We start from the raw sequence: 17,076 nt of genomic DNA, 5'->3' as shown, positions 1-17,076 counted from the left end.
TTAGTCGCAGTAGAACTGACCCAGGCAGTTACAGATGTTTGAAGATAAATCTGCTGCAAGACGAGGTACTGATGAGCATCGCAGAATGTGTTCCATCGTCATTGAGAGGTAGGAAGGAATAAAATTAACTGTCAGTTTTGTGTCGGATTTGAAAACTAGATGACAAAACGAGATCTTCCGGTGACCAAGGTACCAATAGACCCTTGTAGATAGTTACGCTAGACATTGATGTATTGAATCGCGACGCTATTTGTGTGTTCTATCGTCAATACCAGGATCTGACGGTAATAATTAACTGAGAGTTATGAGAGGGAGAAGAGAAACGTGACTGCCAAAGACTACGTTCATCTGGTAGACCCTCGCAGATAAGTCGGCTAGTGACAAATGTATTGAATCGCGACGCAATTTCTGTGTTGCGTCGTCATTAGGATGGTGGGAATGTCGCAATTAACTGTCAAATTTGCGTCGGATTCCCGACACTTTACTCGCAGGAGATCGATCATGTGGTGACCCAGGCAGTAATAGATGCTTGGAGATAAATCTGCTGGAAGATGATGTTCTGAAAACCCTCACGGTATGTGTGTTCCATCGTAATTGAGAGGATGGGAGAAATAAAATTAATTGTCAGTTTTGCGTCGGATTTGAAAACTAGACTGACAAAACGCGACCATCCGGTGACCGAGACACCAATAGACCCTTGTAGATAGTTACGCTATACATCCATGTATCGAATCGCGACGCTATTTGTGTGTTCCGTCGTCAATACCAGGATCTGACGGTAAGAATTAACTGTGAGTTTTGAGTCGGAGACAAGAAACTTGACTGCGAAATTATACATCCATCTGGTGATCGAGGCAGCATTAGAACGTCGGAGATAAGTCGGCTGGTTCCCAATGTATTGAATCCCGACGCAATTTGGGTGTTCTACCGTCATTAGGATGGCGGGAATGTCGCAATAAATTGTAAATTTTACTTCGGATTCGCGAAACTTTAGTCGCAGTAGAACTGACCCAGGCAGTTACAGATGTTTGAAGATAAATCTGCTGCAAGACGAGGTACTGAAGAGCATCGCAGAATGTGTTCCATCGTCATTGAGAGGTAGGAAGGAATAAAATTAACTGTCAGTTTTGCGTCGGATTTGAAAACTAGACTGACAAAACTCGACCATCCGGTGACCGAGACACCAATAGACCCTTGTAGGTAGTTACGCTATACATCGATGTATTGAATCGCGACGCTATTTGTGTGTTCCATCGTCAATACCAGGATCTGACGATAAGAATTAACTGAATTTGGAGTCGAAGACAAGAAACTTGACTGCCAAATTGTACATCCATCTGGTGACAGAGGCAGCATTAGAACGTCGGAGATAAGTCGACTGGTGTCCAATGTAATGAATCCCGACGCAATTTGTGTGTTCCATCGTCATTAGTAGGGCGGGAATGTCGCTATAAATTGTCAATTTTACTTCGGATTCACGAAACTTTACTCACAGTAGAACTGACCCAGGCAGTAACAGATGTTTGAAGATAAATCTGCTGCAAGACGAGGTACTGAAGAGCATCGCAGAATGTGATCCATCGTCATTGAGTGGATGGGAGGAATAAAAATTAATTGTCAGTTTTTCATCGGATTTGAAAACTACAGTGGCAAAACGCGACCTTCCGGTGACCGAGGCACCAATAGACCCTTGTAGATAGTTACGCTGTTCATCGATGTATTGAATCGCGACTATATTGTGTGTTCCATCGTCAATACTAGGATCTGACGGTAAGAATTAACTGTGAGTTTTGAGACGGAGACTAGAAACATGACTGCCAATGTGTACTTCCATCTGTTGATCGAGGCAGCATTAGAACGTCGGAGATAAGTCGGCGGTGACCAATGTATTGAATCTCGACGCAATTTGTGTGTTCTATCGTCATTTGGAGGGTGGGAATGTCGCAATAAATTGTCAACTTTACTTCGCATTCGCGAAACTTTACTCACAGGAGGACTGAACCAGTCAGTAATAGATGTTTGAAGATAATTCTGCTGCAAGACGATGTACAGAAGAGCACCGCAGAATGTGTTCCATCGTCATTGAGAGGATGGGAAGAATAAAATTAACTGTCAGTTTTGCGTCGGATTTGAATACTAGACTGTCAAAACGCGTTCATCCGGTGACCGAGGCTCCAACAGCCACTTGTAGATAGTTACGCTGGACATCGATGTGTTGAATCGCGACGCTATTTGTGTGTTCCATCGTCAAAACCAGGATCTGACGGTAAGAATTAATTGTGTTATGAGAGGGAGAAGAGGAACTAGACTGCCAAAGAGTACGTCCGTCTGGAATGAGGCAGCGTAAGACCCTCGTAGATAAGTCGGCTAATGACCAATGTATTGAATCGCGAAGCAATTTCTGTGTTGCAACGTCATCAGGATGGTGGGAATGTCGCAATTAACTGTCAAATTTGCGTCGGATTCCCGAAACTTAACTCGCAGGAGAACTATCATGTGGTGACCCAGGCAAGCTTGGAGATAAATCTGCTGGAAGACCATGTAATGAAAACCATCGAAATATGTGTGTTCAATCGTAATTGAGAGGATGGGAGGAATAAAATTAACTGTCAGTTTTGCGTGGGATTTGAAAACTAGACTGACAAAACGTCAGTCACCATCCGGTGACCCAGGCACCAATAGACCCTTGTAGATAGTTACGCTAGACATCGATGTATTGAATCGCGACACTATTTGAGTGTTCCATCCTCAATACCAGGATCTGACGGTAAGAATTAACTGTGAGTTTTGAGACGGAGACAAGAAAGTTGACTGGCAAATTGTACATCAATCTGGTGATCGAGGCAGCATTAGAACGTCGGAGATAAGTCGGCTGGTATCCAATCTACTGAATCCCGACGCAATTTGTGTGTTCTATCGTCATTAGGAGGGTGGGAATGTCGCAATAAATTGTCGATTTTACTTCGGATTCGCGAAACTTTATCACAGGAGAACTGACCCAGGCAGTAATAGATGTTTGAAGATAATTCTGCTGCAAGACGATGTACCGAAGAGCGACGCAGAGTGTCTTCCATCCTCATTGAGAGCATGGGAGGATTAAAATTAATTGTCAGTTTTGCGTCGGATTTGAAAACTAGACTGACAAAACGCGACCATCCGGTGACCAAGGCTCCAATAGCCCTTGTAGATAGTGACACTGGACATCGATGTGTTGAATCGCGACGTTATTTGTGTGTTCCCTCGTCAAAACCAGGATCTGACGGTAAGAATTAATTGTGAGTTATGAGAGGGAGAAGAGAAACTTGACTGCCAAAGAGTACGTCCATCTGAAATGAGGCAGCGTTAGACCCTCGAAGATCAGTCGGCTAATGACCAATGTATTGATTCGCGACGCAATTTCTGTGTTGCATCGTCATTAGGATGGTGGGAATGTCGCAATTAACTGTTAAATTTGCGTCGGATTCCCGAAACTTTACTCGCAGGAGAACGATCATGTTGTGACCCAGCTTGGAGATAAATCTGCTGGAAGACGATGTACTGAAAACCAACGCAGTATGTGTGTTCCACCGTAATTGAGAGGATGGGAGGAATAACATTAACTGTCAGTTTACGTCGGATTTGAAAACTAGACTGACAAAACGCGACCATCCGGATACCGAGGCACCAATAGACGCTTGTAGATAGTTACGCTGGACATCTATGTAATGAATCGCGATGCTATTTGTGTGTTCCATCGTCAATACCAGGATCTGACGGTAAGAATTAACTATCAGTTTTGAGACGAAGACAAGAAACTTGACTGGTAAATTGTACATCCATCTGGTGATCGAGGCAGCATTAGAACGTCGGAGATAAATCAGCTGGTGTCCAAATTATTGAATCCCGATGCATGTTGTGTGTTCTATCGTCATTAGGAGGGTGGGAATGTCGCAATAAATTGTCAATTTTACTTCGGATTCGCGAAACTTTATCATAGGAGAACTGACGCAGGCAGTAATAGAGGTTCGAAGATAATTCTGCCGCAAGACGATGTACTGAAGTGCATCGCAGAGTGTGTTCCATCTTCATTGAGAGCATGGGAGGAATAAAATTAATTGTCAGTTTTACGTCGGATTTGAATACTAGACTGTCAAAACGCGACCATCCGGTGACCGAGGCTCAAATAGCCACTTGTAGATAGTTACGCTGGACATCGATGTGTTGAATCGCGACGCTATTTGTGTGCTTCATCGTCAAATCCAGGATCTGACGGTAAGAATTAATTGTGTTATGAAAGGGAGAAGAGAAATTTGACTGCCAAAGAGTACCTCCATCTGATATGAGGCAGAGTTAGACCCTCGGAGATAAGTCGGCTAATGACCAATGTATTGAATCGCGAAGCAATTTCTGTGTTGCAACGTCATCAGGATGGTGGGAATGTCGCAATTAACTGTCAAACTTGCGTCGTATTCCCGAAACTTAACTCGCAGGAGAACTATCATGTGGTGACCCAGGCATGGTTGGAGATTAATCTGCTGGAAGACAATGTAATGAAAACCATCGCAGTATGTGTGTTCAATCGTAATTGAGAGGATGGGAGGAATAAAATTAACTGTCAGTTTTCCGTCGGATTTGAAAACTAGACTGACAAAAAAAGGCGACCATCCGGTGACCGAGGCACCAATAGACCCTTGCAGATAGTTACGCTAGACATCGATGTATTGAATCGCGACGCTATTTGTGTGTTCTATCGTCATTAGGAAGGCGGGAATGTCGCAATAAATTGTCAATTTTACTTCGGATTCGCGAAACTTTACACACAGGAGAACTGACCCAGGCACTAATAGATGTATGAAGATTATTCTGCTGCAAGACGGTGTACTGAAGAGCATCGCAGAAAGTGTTCCATCGTCATTGAGAGGATGGGAGGAATAAAATTAACTGTCAGTTTTGCGTCGGATTCCCGAAACTTTACTTGCAGGAGAACGATCATGTGGTTACCCAGGCAGTAATAGATGCTTGGAAATAAATCTGGTAGAAGACGATGTTCTGAAAATCATCGCAGTATTTGAATTCCATCGTAATTGAGAGGATAGGATGAAAATTATTAACTGTCATTTTTGTGTTGGATTTGAAAACTAGATGTCAAAACGCGACCATCCGGTGACCGAGGCACCAACAGACCCTTGTAGATAGTTACGCTGGACATCGATGTATTGAATCGCGACGCTATTTGTGTGTTCCATCGTCAATACCAGGATCTGACGATAGTAGTCTGCTAGTGACCAATGTATTGAATCGCGACGCAATTTCTATGTTGCAACGTCATTAGGATGGTGGAAATGTCGCAATTAATTGTCAAATTGCCGTCGGATTCCCGAAATTTCACTCGCAGGAGAATGATGATGTGGTGACCCAGGCAGTAATAGATGCTTGGAGATAAATCTGCTGGAAGACGGTGTTCTGAAAACAATCGCAGTATGTGTGTTTCATCGTAACTGAGAGGCTCTGGTGAATAAAATTAACTGTCAGTTTTCGTCGGATTTGAAAACTAGACTAACAAAACGCGACCATCCCGTGACCGAGACACCAATAGACCCTTGTAGATAGTTACGCTAGACATCGATGTATTGAATCGCGACGCTATTTGTGTGTTCCATCGTCAATACCAGGATCTGACGGTATGAGTTAACTGTGAGTTTTGAGGCGGATACAACAAACTTGACTGCCAAATTGTGCATCCATCTGGTGATAGAGGCAGCATTAGAACGTCGGAGATAAGGCCGCTGGTGTACAATGTATTGAATCCCGACGCAATTTGTGTGTTCTATCGTCATTAGGAGGGCGGGAATGTCGCAATAAATTGTCAATTTTACTTCGTATTCGCAAAACGTTATTCACAGGAGATCTGACCAAGGCAGAGTAATAAAAGTTTGAAGATAATTCTGCTACAAGACGATGTACTGAAGAGCATCGCAGATCGTGTTCCATCGTAATTGAGAGGATGGGAGGAATAAAATTAACTGTCAGTATTGCGTCGGATTTGAAAACTAGACTGACAAAACGCGACCATCCGGTGACCGAGGCACCAATAGGCCCTTGTAGATAGTTACGGTGGACATCGATGTATTAAATCGCGACGCTATTTGTGTGTTCCATCGTCGAAACCATGATCTGACGGTAAGAATTAACTGAGAGTTATGAAAGGGAGAAGAGAGACTTGACTGCCATATGGTGTGAGGCAGCGTTAGACCCTCGGAGATAAGTCGGCTAGTGACCAATGTATAGAATCGCGACGCAATTTCTGTGTTGCAACGTCATTAGGATGGTGGGAATGTCGCAATTAACTATCAAATTTGCGTCGGATTCACGAAACTTTACTCGCAGTAGAACGAACATGTGTTGACCCAGGCAGTAATAGATGGTTGGAGGAAAATCTTCTGGAAGACGATGTTCTGAAAACCATCACAGTATGTGTGTTCCATCGTCATTGAGAGGATGGGAGAAATAAAATTATCTGTCATTTTTGCGTCGGATTTGAAAACTAGACTGACAAAACGCGACCATCCGGTGACCGAGGCACCAATAGTTACGCTAGACATCGATGTACTGAATCGCTACGCTATTTGTGTGTTCTATCGTCAATACCAGGATCTGACGGTAAGAATTAACTGTGAGTTTTGAGACGGAGACAAGAAACTTGATTGCCAAATTGTACATCCATCTAGTGATAGAGGCAGCATTAGAACGTCGGAGATAAGTCGGCTAGTGTCCAATGTATTGAATCCCGACGCAAGTTGTGTGTTCTATCGTCATTAGGATGGCGGGAATGTCGCAATAAATTGTCAATTTAACTTCGGATTCGCGAAACTTTACTCACAGTACAGACCCAGACAGTAATACATGTTTGAAGATAATTCTGCCTCTAGACGATGTACTGAAGAGCATCGCAGAATGTGTTCCATCGTCATTGAGAGGATGGAGGAATACAATTAACTGTCAGTTTTGAGTCGGATTTGAAAACTAGGTGACAAAACGCGATCATCCGGTGACCGAGGCGCCAATAGACCGTTGTAGATAGTTACGCTGGACATCGATGTATTGAATCGCGACGCTATTTGTGTGTTCCATCGTCAATACCAGGACCTGACGGTAATAGTTAACTGTGAGTTTTGAGGCGGATACAACAAATTTGACTGCCAAATTGTACATCCATCTAGTGATAGAGGCAGCATTAGAACGTCGGAGATAAGTCGGCTGGTGTACAATGTATTGAATCCCGACGCAATTTGTGTGTTCTACGGTCATTAGGAGGGCGGGAATGTCGCAATAAATTGTCAATTTTACTTCGGATTCGCGAAACTTTATTCACAGGAGATCTGACCAAGGCAGTAATAAATGTTTGAAGATAATTCTGCTGCAAGACGATGTACTGAAGAGCATCGCAGATCGTGCTCCATCGTAATTGAGAGGATGGGAGGAATAAAATTAACTGTCAGTTTTGCGTCGGATTTGAAAACTAGACTGACAATACGCGACCATCCGGTGACCGAGGCACCAATAGTTACGCTAGACATCGATGTATTGAATCGCTTCGCTATTTGTGTGTTCTATCGTCAATACCAGGATCTGACGGTAAGAATTATCTGTGAGTTTTGGGACGGAGACAAGAAACTTGACTGCCAATTTTGTACATCCATCTGGTGATCGAGGCAGCATTAGAACGTCGGCGATAAGTCGGCTGGTGCCCAATGTATTGAATCGCGACGTAATTTCTGTGTTGCATCGTCATTATAATGGTGGGAATGTCGCAATTAACTGTCAAATTTGCGTCGGATTCCCGAAACGTTACTCGCAGGAGGACGATCATGTGGTTACCCAGGTAGTAATAGATGCTTGGAAATAAATGTGGTAGAAGACGATGTTCTGAAAACCATCGCAGTATTTGTCTTCCATCGTAATTGAGAGGATGGGAGGAATAATATTAACTGTCAGTTTTGTGTTGGATTTGAAAACTAGATGTCAAAACGCGACCATCCGGTGACCGAGGCACCTATAGACCCTTGTAGATAGTTACGCTAGACATCGATGTATTGAATCGCGACGCTATTTGTGTGTTCCATCGTCAATACCAGGATCTGACAGTAAGAATTAACTGTGAGTTTTGAGACGGAGACAAGAAACTTGACTGCCAAATTGTACATCCATCTAGTGATAGAGGCAGCATTAGAACGTCGGAGATAAGTCTGGTGGTGACCAATGTATTGAATCCCGACGCAAGTTGTGAGTTCTATCGTCATTAGGATGGCAGGAATGTCGCAATAAATTGTCAATTTAACTTCGAATTCGCGAAACTTTACTCACAGTACAGACCCAGTCAGTAATACGTGTTTGAAGATAATCCTGCCTCAAGACGATGTACTGAAGAGCATCGCAGATCGTGTTCCATCGTAATTGAGAGGATAGGAGGAATAAAATTAACTGTCAGTATTGCGTCGGATTTGACTGACAATACGCGACCATCCGGTGACCGAGGCACCAATAGACCCTTGTAGATAGTTACGCTGGACATCGATGAATTGAATCGCGGCGATATTTGTGTGTTCCATCGTCAATACCAGGATGTGACGGTAAGAATTAACTGTGCGTTATGAGATGGAGAAGAGAAACTTGACTGCCAAAGGTACGTCCATCTGGTATGAGGCAGCGTTAGACCCTCGGAGATAAGTCGGCTAATGACCAATGTATTGAATCGCGACGCAATTTCTGTGTTGCATCGTAATTAGAATAGTGGGAATGTCGCAATTAACTGTCAAATTTGCGTCGCATTCCCGAAACTTTACTCGCAGGAGAACGATCATGTGGTGACAAAGGCATGCTTGGAGATAATTCTGCTGGAAGACGATGTACTGAAAACCATCGCAGTATGTGTTTTCCACCGTAATTGAGAGGATGGGAGGAATAAAATGAACTGTCAGTTTTGCGTAGGATTTGAAAACTAGACTGACAAAACGCTACCATCCGGTGAGCGAGGCACCAATAGAAAATTTTAGATAGTTACGCTGGACATCGATGTATTGAATCGCGACGCTATTTGTGTGTTCCATCGTCAATACCAGGATCTGACTGTAAGAATTAATTGTGGGTTATGAGAGGGAGAAGAGAAAAAAGACTTGCAAAGAGTACCTCCATCTGGTATAAGGCAGCGTTAGACCCTCGGAGATAAGTCGGCTAATGACCAATGTATTTAATCGCGACGCAATTTCTGTCTTGCAACGTCATTAGGATGGTCGGAATGTCGCATTTAACTGTCAAATTTGCGTCGGATTTCCGAAACATTACTCGCAGGAGAACGATCATGTGGTGACCCAGGCATGCTTGGAGACAAAGCCGCTGGATGACGATGTTCAGAAAACCATCGCAGTATGTGTGTTCCATCGTAATTGAGAGGATAGGAGGAATAAGATTAACTGTCAGTTTTGCGTCGGATTTGAAAACTACACTAACAAAACGCGACCATCCGGTGACCGAGGCACCAATAAACCCTTGTAGATAGTTACGCAGGACATCGATGTCTTGAATCGCGACGCTATTTGTGTGTTCATTGGTCAATAGCGGGATCTGACGGTAAGAATTAACTGTGAGTTATGAAAGGGAGAAAAGTAACTTGACTGCCATCTGGTGTGAGGCAGCGTTAGACCCTCGGAGATAAGTCGGCTAGTGACCAATGTATAGAATCGCGACTCAATTTCTGTGTTCCAACGTCATTAGTATGGTGGGAATGTCGCAATTAACTGTCAAATTTGCGTCGGATTCCCGATACTTTACTCGCAGGAGGACGAACGTGTGTTGACCCAGGCAGTAATAGAAGCTTGGACGAAAATCTTCTGGAAGACGATGTTCTGAAAACCATCGCAGTATGTGTGTTCCATCGTCATTGAGAGGATGGGAGGAATAAAATTAACTGTCATTTTGCGTCGGATTTGAAAACTAGACTGACAAAACGCGACCATCCCGTGACCGAGGCACCAATAGACCCTTGTAGATAGTTACGCTAGACGTCGATGTATTGAATCGCGACGCTATTTGTGTGTCCTATCGTCAATACCGGGATCTGAAGGTAAGAATTAACTGTCAGTTATGAGAGGGAGAAGAGAAACTTGACTGCCAAATTGTACATCCATCTGGTGATCGAGGCAGCATTAGAACGTCGGAGATAAGTCGGCTAATTACCAATTTATTGAATCGCGACACAATTTCTGTGTTGCAACGTCATTAGCATGGTGGGAATGTCGCAATTAACTGTCAAATTTGCGTCGGATTCCCGAAACTTTACTCACAGGAGAACTGACCCAGAAGTAGTAGATGTTTGAAGTTAATTCTGCTGCAAGACGAAGTACTGAAGAGCATCGCAGAGTGTGTTCCATCGTCATTGAGTGGATGGGAAGAATAAAATTAACTGTCAGTTTTGCGTCTGATTTGAAAACTAGATGACAAAACACGACCATCCGTTGACCCTCGTAGATAGTTACGCTAGACAATGATGTATTGAATCGCGAAGCTATTTGTGTGTTCCATCGTCAATACCACGATCTGACTGCAAGAATTAACTGTGAGTTATAAAAGGGAGAAGAGAAACTTGCATGCCGTAGAGTACATCCATCTGGTATGAGGCAGCGTTAGACACTCGGAGATAAGTCGGCTAATGACCAATGTATTGAATCGTGACGCAATTTCTGTGTTGTATCGTCATTAGGATGGTGGGAATGTCGCAATTAACTGTCAAATTTGCGTCGGATTCCGAAACTTTACTCGCAGGTGAACGTTCATGCGGTTACCCAGCCAGTAATAGATGCTTGGAGATAAATCTGCTGGAAGACGATGTTCTGCAAACCATCGCAGTATGTGTGTTCCATCGTTATTGAGAGGATGGGAGGAATAAAATTAACTGTCAGTTTTGCGTCGGATTTGAAAACTAGACTGACAAAACGCGACCATCCGGTGACCGAGGCATCAATAGACCCTTGTAGATAGTTACGCTGGACATGAATGTATTGAATCGGGACGCTATTTGTGTGTTCAATTGTCAATACCAGGATCTGACGGTAAGAATTAACTGTGAGTTATGAGAGGGAGAAAGGGAAACTTGACTGCCCGAGAGTACGTCCGTCTGGAATGAGGCAGCGTTAGACCCTCGGAGATAAGTCGGCTAATGATCAATGTATTGAATCCCGACGCAAGTTGTGTGTTCTATCGTCATTAGGAGGGCGGTAATGTCGCAATAAATTGTCAATTTTACTTCGGATTCGCGAAACTTAATTCGCAGGAGAACTGACCCAGGCAGTAATAGATGTTTGAAGATAATTCTGCTGCAAGACGATGTACTGAAGAGCATCGCAAAGTGTGTTCCATGAGAGTTTTGCGTCGGATTTGAAAACTAGACTGACAAAACCCGACCATCCTAGGCACCAATAGATCCTTGTAGATAGTTACGCTGGACATCGATGAATTGAATCGCGACGATATTTGTGTGTTCCATCGTCAATACCAGCATCTGACGGTAAGAATTAACTGTGCGTTATGAGAGGGAGAAGAGAAACTTGACTGGCAAAGGTACGTCCATCTGGTATGAGGCAGCGTTAGACCCTCGGAGATAAGTCGGCTAATGACCAATGTATTGAATCGCGACGCAATTTCTGTGTTGCATCGTAATTAGAATAGTGGGAATGTCGCAATTAACTGTCAAATTTGCGTCGGATTCCCGAAACTTTACTCGCAGGAGAACGATCATGTGGTGACCCAGGCATGATTGGAGATAAACTGCTGGAAGACGATGTTCTGGAAACCATCGCATTATGTGAGTTCCATCGTAATTGAGAGGATGGCAGGAATAAAATTAACTGTCAGTTTTGCGTCGGATTTGAAAACTAGACTGACAAAACGCGACCATCCGGTGACCGAGGCAGCAATAGACCCTTGTAGATAGTTACGCTGGACATCGATGTATTGAATCGCGACGCTATTTGTGTGTTCCATCGTCAATACCAGGATCTGACGGTAAGAATTAATTGTGGGTTATGAGAGGGAGAAGAGAAAAAAGACTTGCAAAGAGTACCTCCATCTGGTATAAGGCAGCGTTAGACCCTCGGAGATAAGTCGGCTAATGACCAATGTATTTAATCGCGACGCAATTTCTGTTTTGCAACGTCATTAGGATGGTCGGAATGTCGCATTTAACTGTCAAATTTGCGTCGGATTTCCGAAACTTTACGCAGGAGAACGATCATGTGGTGACCCAGGCATGCTTGGAGACAAATCTGCTGGATGACGATGTTCAGAAAACCATCGCAGTATGTGTGTTCCATCGTAATTGAGAGGATAGGAGGAATAAGATTAACTGTCAGTTTTGCGTCGGATTTGAAAACTAGACTGACAAAACGCGACCATCCTGTGACCGAGGCACCAATAGACCCTTGTAGATAGTTACGCTGGACATCGATGTATTGAATCGCGACGCTATTTGTGTGTTCCATCGTCAATACCAGGATCTGACGGTAAGAATTAACTGTGAGCTATGAGAGGGAGAAGAGAAACTTGACTGCCAAAGAGTACGTCCATCAGGTATAAGGCAGCGTTAGACCCTCCGAGGTAAGTCTGCTAATGGCCAATGTATTGAACTGCGACGCAATTTCTGTGCTGCAACGTCATTAGGATGGCAGGAATGTCGCAATTAACTGTCAAATTTGGGTCGGATTCCCGAAACTTTACTCGCTGGAGAACGATCATGTGGTGACAAGGGCATGCTTGGAGATAAATCTGCTGGAAGACGATGTTCTGAAAACCATCGCAGTATGTGTGTTCCATCGTAAATGAGAGGATGGGAGGAATAAAATTCACTGTCAGTTTTGCGTCGGATATGAAAACTAGACTGACAAAACGCGACCATTCGGTGACCGAGGCACCAATAGACCCCTGTAGATAGTTACGCTAGACATCGATGTATTGAATCACAACGTAATTTGTGTGTTCCATCGTCAATTCAACGATCTGACGGTAAGAATTATATGTGAGTTTTGAGACGAAGCAAGAACCTTGACTGCCAAATTGTACATCCATCTGGTGATCGAGGCAGCATTAGAACGTCGGTGATAAGTTGGCTGGTGTCCTATGTATTGAATCCCGACGCAATTTGTGTGTTCTATCGTCATTAGGAGGGCGGGAATGTCACAATGAATTGTCAATTTTACTTCGGAATCGCGAAACGTTACTCACAGGAGAACAGACCCAGGCAGTAATAGATGTTTGAAGATAATTCTGCTGCAAGACGATGTACTGAAGAGCATCGCAGAATGTGTTCCATCGTCATTGAGAGGATGGGAGGAATAAAATTAACTGTCAGTTTTGCGTCTGATTTGAAAACTAGACTTTCAAAAGGCGACCATTCCGTGACCGAGGCACTAATAGATCCTTTTAGATAGTTACGCTGGACATCGGTGAATTGAATCGCGACGCTATTTGTGTGTTCCACCGTCAATACCAGGATCTGACGGTAAGAATTAACTGTGATGTATGAGAGGGAGAAGAGAAACTTGACTGCCGAAGATTACTTCCTTGTGGTATGAGGCAGCGTTAGACCCTCGTAGATAAGTCGGCTAATGACCAATGTATTGAATCGCGACGCTATTTCTGTGTTGCAACGTTATTAGGAAGGTGGGAATGTCGCAATTAACTGTCAAAGTTGCGTTGGATTCCCGAAAATTTACTCGTAGGAGAACGATCACGTGGTGACCCAGGCATGCTGGGAGATAAATCTGCTGGAAGACGATGCTCAGAAAACCATCGCTGTACGTGTGTTCCATCGTAATTGAGAGGATGTGAGGAATAAAATTCACTGTCAGTTTTGCGTCGGATTTGAAAACGAGACTCAAAAAACGCGACTATCCGGTGTCCGAGGCACCAATAGACCGCTGTAGATAGTTACGCTAGACGTCGATGTATTGAATCACAACGTAATTTGTGTGTTCCATCGTCAATACAACGATCTGACGGTAAGAATTAAATGTGAGTTATGAGAGGGAGAAGAGAAACTTGACTGCTGAAGATTACTTCCTTCTGGTATGAGGCAGCGTTAGACCCTCGGATATAATCGGCTAATGACCAATGTATTGAATCGCGACGCTATTTCTGTGTTGCAACGTCATTAGGACTGTGGGAATGTCGTATTTAAATGTCAAATTTGCGTCGGATTCCCGAAATTTACTCGCAGGAGAACGATCACGTGGTGACCCAGGCATGGTTGGAGATAAATCTGCTGGAAAACGATGTTGTGAAAACCATCGCAGTATGTGTGTTCCTTCGTAATTGAGAGGATGGGAGGAATAAGATAAACTGTCAGTTTTGCGTCGGATTTGAAAACTAGACTGACAAAACGCGACCATCCGGTGACCTTGGCAAGAATAGACCCTTGTAGATAGTTACGCTGGACATCGATGTACTGAATCACGACGCTATTTGTGTGATCAATCATCAATACCAGGATCTGACGGTAAGAATTAACTGTGAGTAATGAGAGGGAGAAGAGAAACTTGACTGCCGTAGAGTACGACCATCTGGTGATCGAGACACCATTAGGACGTCGGAGATAAGTCTGCTGGTGTCCAATGTATTGAATCCCGACGCAATTTGTGTGTTCTATCGTCATTAGGAGGGCGGGAATGTCGCAATAAATTGTCTATTTTATTTCGGAATCGCGAAACGATACTCACAGGCGAAGAGACCCAGGCAGTAATAGATGTTTGAAGATATTTCTGCTACAAGACGATGTACTGAAGAGCATCGCAGAATGTGTTCCATCGTCATTGAGAGAATGGGAGGAGTAAAATTAACTGTCAGTTTTGCGTCGGATTTGAAAACTAGATGACAAAACGAGATCTTCTGGTGATCAAGGAACCAATACACCCTTGTAGATAGTTACGCTGGACATCGATGTATTGAATCACGACGCTATTTGTGTGTTCCATCGTCAATACCACTATCTGACGGTAAGAATTAACTGTGAGTTTTGAGACGGAGATAATAAACTTAACTGCCAAATTCTACGTCCATCTGGTGATCGAGGCAGCATTAGAACGTCGGCTGGTGTCCAATGTATTGAATCCCGACGCAATTTGTGTGTTCTATCGTCACTAGGAGGGCGGGAATATAACAATAAATTGTCAATTTTACTTCGGAATCGCGAAACGTTACTCACAGGTGATCAGACCCAGGCAGTAATAGATGTTTGAGGATAATTCTGCTGTAAGACGATGTACTGAAGAGCATCCCAGAATGTGTTCCATCGTCATTGAGAGGATGGGAGGAATAAAATTAACTGTCTGTTTTGTGTCGGATTTGAAAACTAGCATGACAAAACGCGACCATCCGGTGACCGAGGCACCAATAGACCCTTGTAGATAGTTACGCTGTACATTGATGTATTGAATCGCGACGATATTTATGTGTTCCATCGTCAATACCAGGATCTGCCGGTAAGAATTAACTGTGAGTTATGAGAGGGAGAAGAGAAAGTTGACTGCCGAAGAGTACGTCCATCTGGTATGAGGCATCGTTAGACCCTCGTAGATAAGTCGGCTAACGAGCAATGTATTGAATCGCGACGCTATTTCTGTGTTGCAACGTCATTAGGATGGTGGGAATGTCGCAATTTTCTGTCAAATTTGCGTCGGATTCCCGAAACTTTACTCGCAGGAGAACGATCACGTGGTGACCCAGGCATGCTTGGAGTTAAATCTGCTGGAAGACGATGTTCTGAAAACCATCGCAGTATGTGTGTTCCATCGTAATTGAGAGGATGGGAGGAATAAGATAAAATGTCAGATTTGCGTCGGATTTGAAAACTAGACTGACAAAACACAAATAGCGTCGCGATTCAATACATCGATGTCTAGCGTATCTATTGGTGCCTCGGTCACGTTTTGTCAGTCTAGTTTTCAAATCCGACGCAAAACTGACAGTTAATTTCATTCCTCCCATCCTCTCAATTACGATGGACCACACATACTGCGATGGTTTTCAGAACATCGTCTTTTGGCAGATTTAACTCCAAGCATCTATTACTGCCTGGGTCACCACATGATCGTTCTCCTGCGAGTATAGTTTAGGGAATCCGACGCAAATTTGACACTTAATTGCGTCATTCCCACCATGCCAATGACGTTGCATCACAGAAATTGCGTCGCGATTCAATTCATTGGTGATTAGTCGCCTTATCTCCGATGGTCTAACGCTGCCTCATACTAGATGGACGTACTCTTCGGCAGTTAAGTTTTTCTTCTCCCTCTCATAACTCACAGTTAATTCTTACCGTCAGATCCTGGTATTGACGATGGAACACACAAATAGCATCGCGATTCAATACATCGATGTCCAGCGTAACTAACTACAAGGGTCTATTGGTGCCTCGGTCAACGGATTGTCGCGTTTTGTCAGTCTACTTTTCAAATCCGAAGCAGAACTGACAGATAATTTTATTCCTCCCAACCTCTCAATGACGATGGAACACATTCTGCGATGCCCTTCAGTACATCGTCTTGCAGCAGAATTATCTTCAAACATCTATTACTGCCTGGGTCACTTCTCCTGTGAATAAAGTTTCGCGAATCCGAAGTAAAATTGACAATTTATTGCGACATTCCCGCACTACTAATGACGATAGAACACACAAATTGCGTCGGGTTCCAATACATTACACACCAGCCGACTTGTCTCCGACGTTCTAATGCTGCCTCGATTACCAGATGGATGTACAATTTGGCAGTCAAGTTTCTTGTCTCCGTCTCAAAACTGACAGCTAATTCTTACCGTCACATCGTGGTATTGACGATGGAACACACAAATAGCGTCGCGATTCAATACATCGATGTCCAGCGTAACTACCTACAAGGGCCTATTGGTGCCTCCGTTACCGGATGGTCGCTTTTTGTCAGTCTAGTTTTCAAATCCGACGCAAAACTGACAGTTAATTTTATTCCTCCCATCCTCTCAATAACGATGGAACACACATACTGCGAAGGTTTTCAAAACATCGTCTCCTTGCAG

Source organism: Schistocerca gregaria, chromosome 1 (genome assembly GCF_023897955.1).
Source record: "Schistocerca gregaria isolate iqSchGreg1 chromosome 1, iqSchGreg1.2, whole genome shotgun sequence".
Classification (NCBI taxonomy): Eukaryota; Metazoa; Arthropoda; class Insecta; order Orthoptera; family Acrididae; genus Schistocerca; species Schistocerca gregaria.
This window is presented reverse-complemented; position numbering follows the sequence as displayed.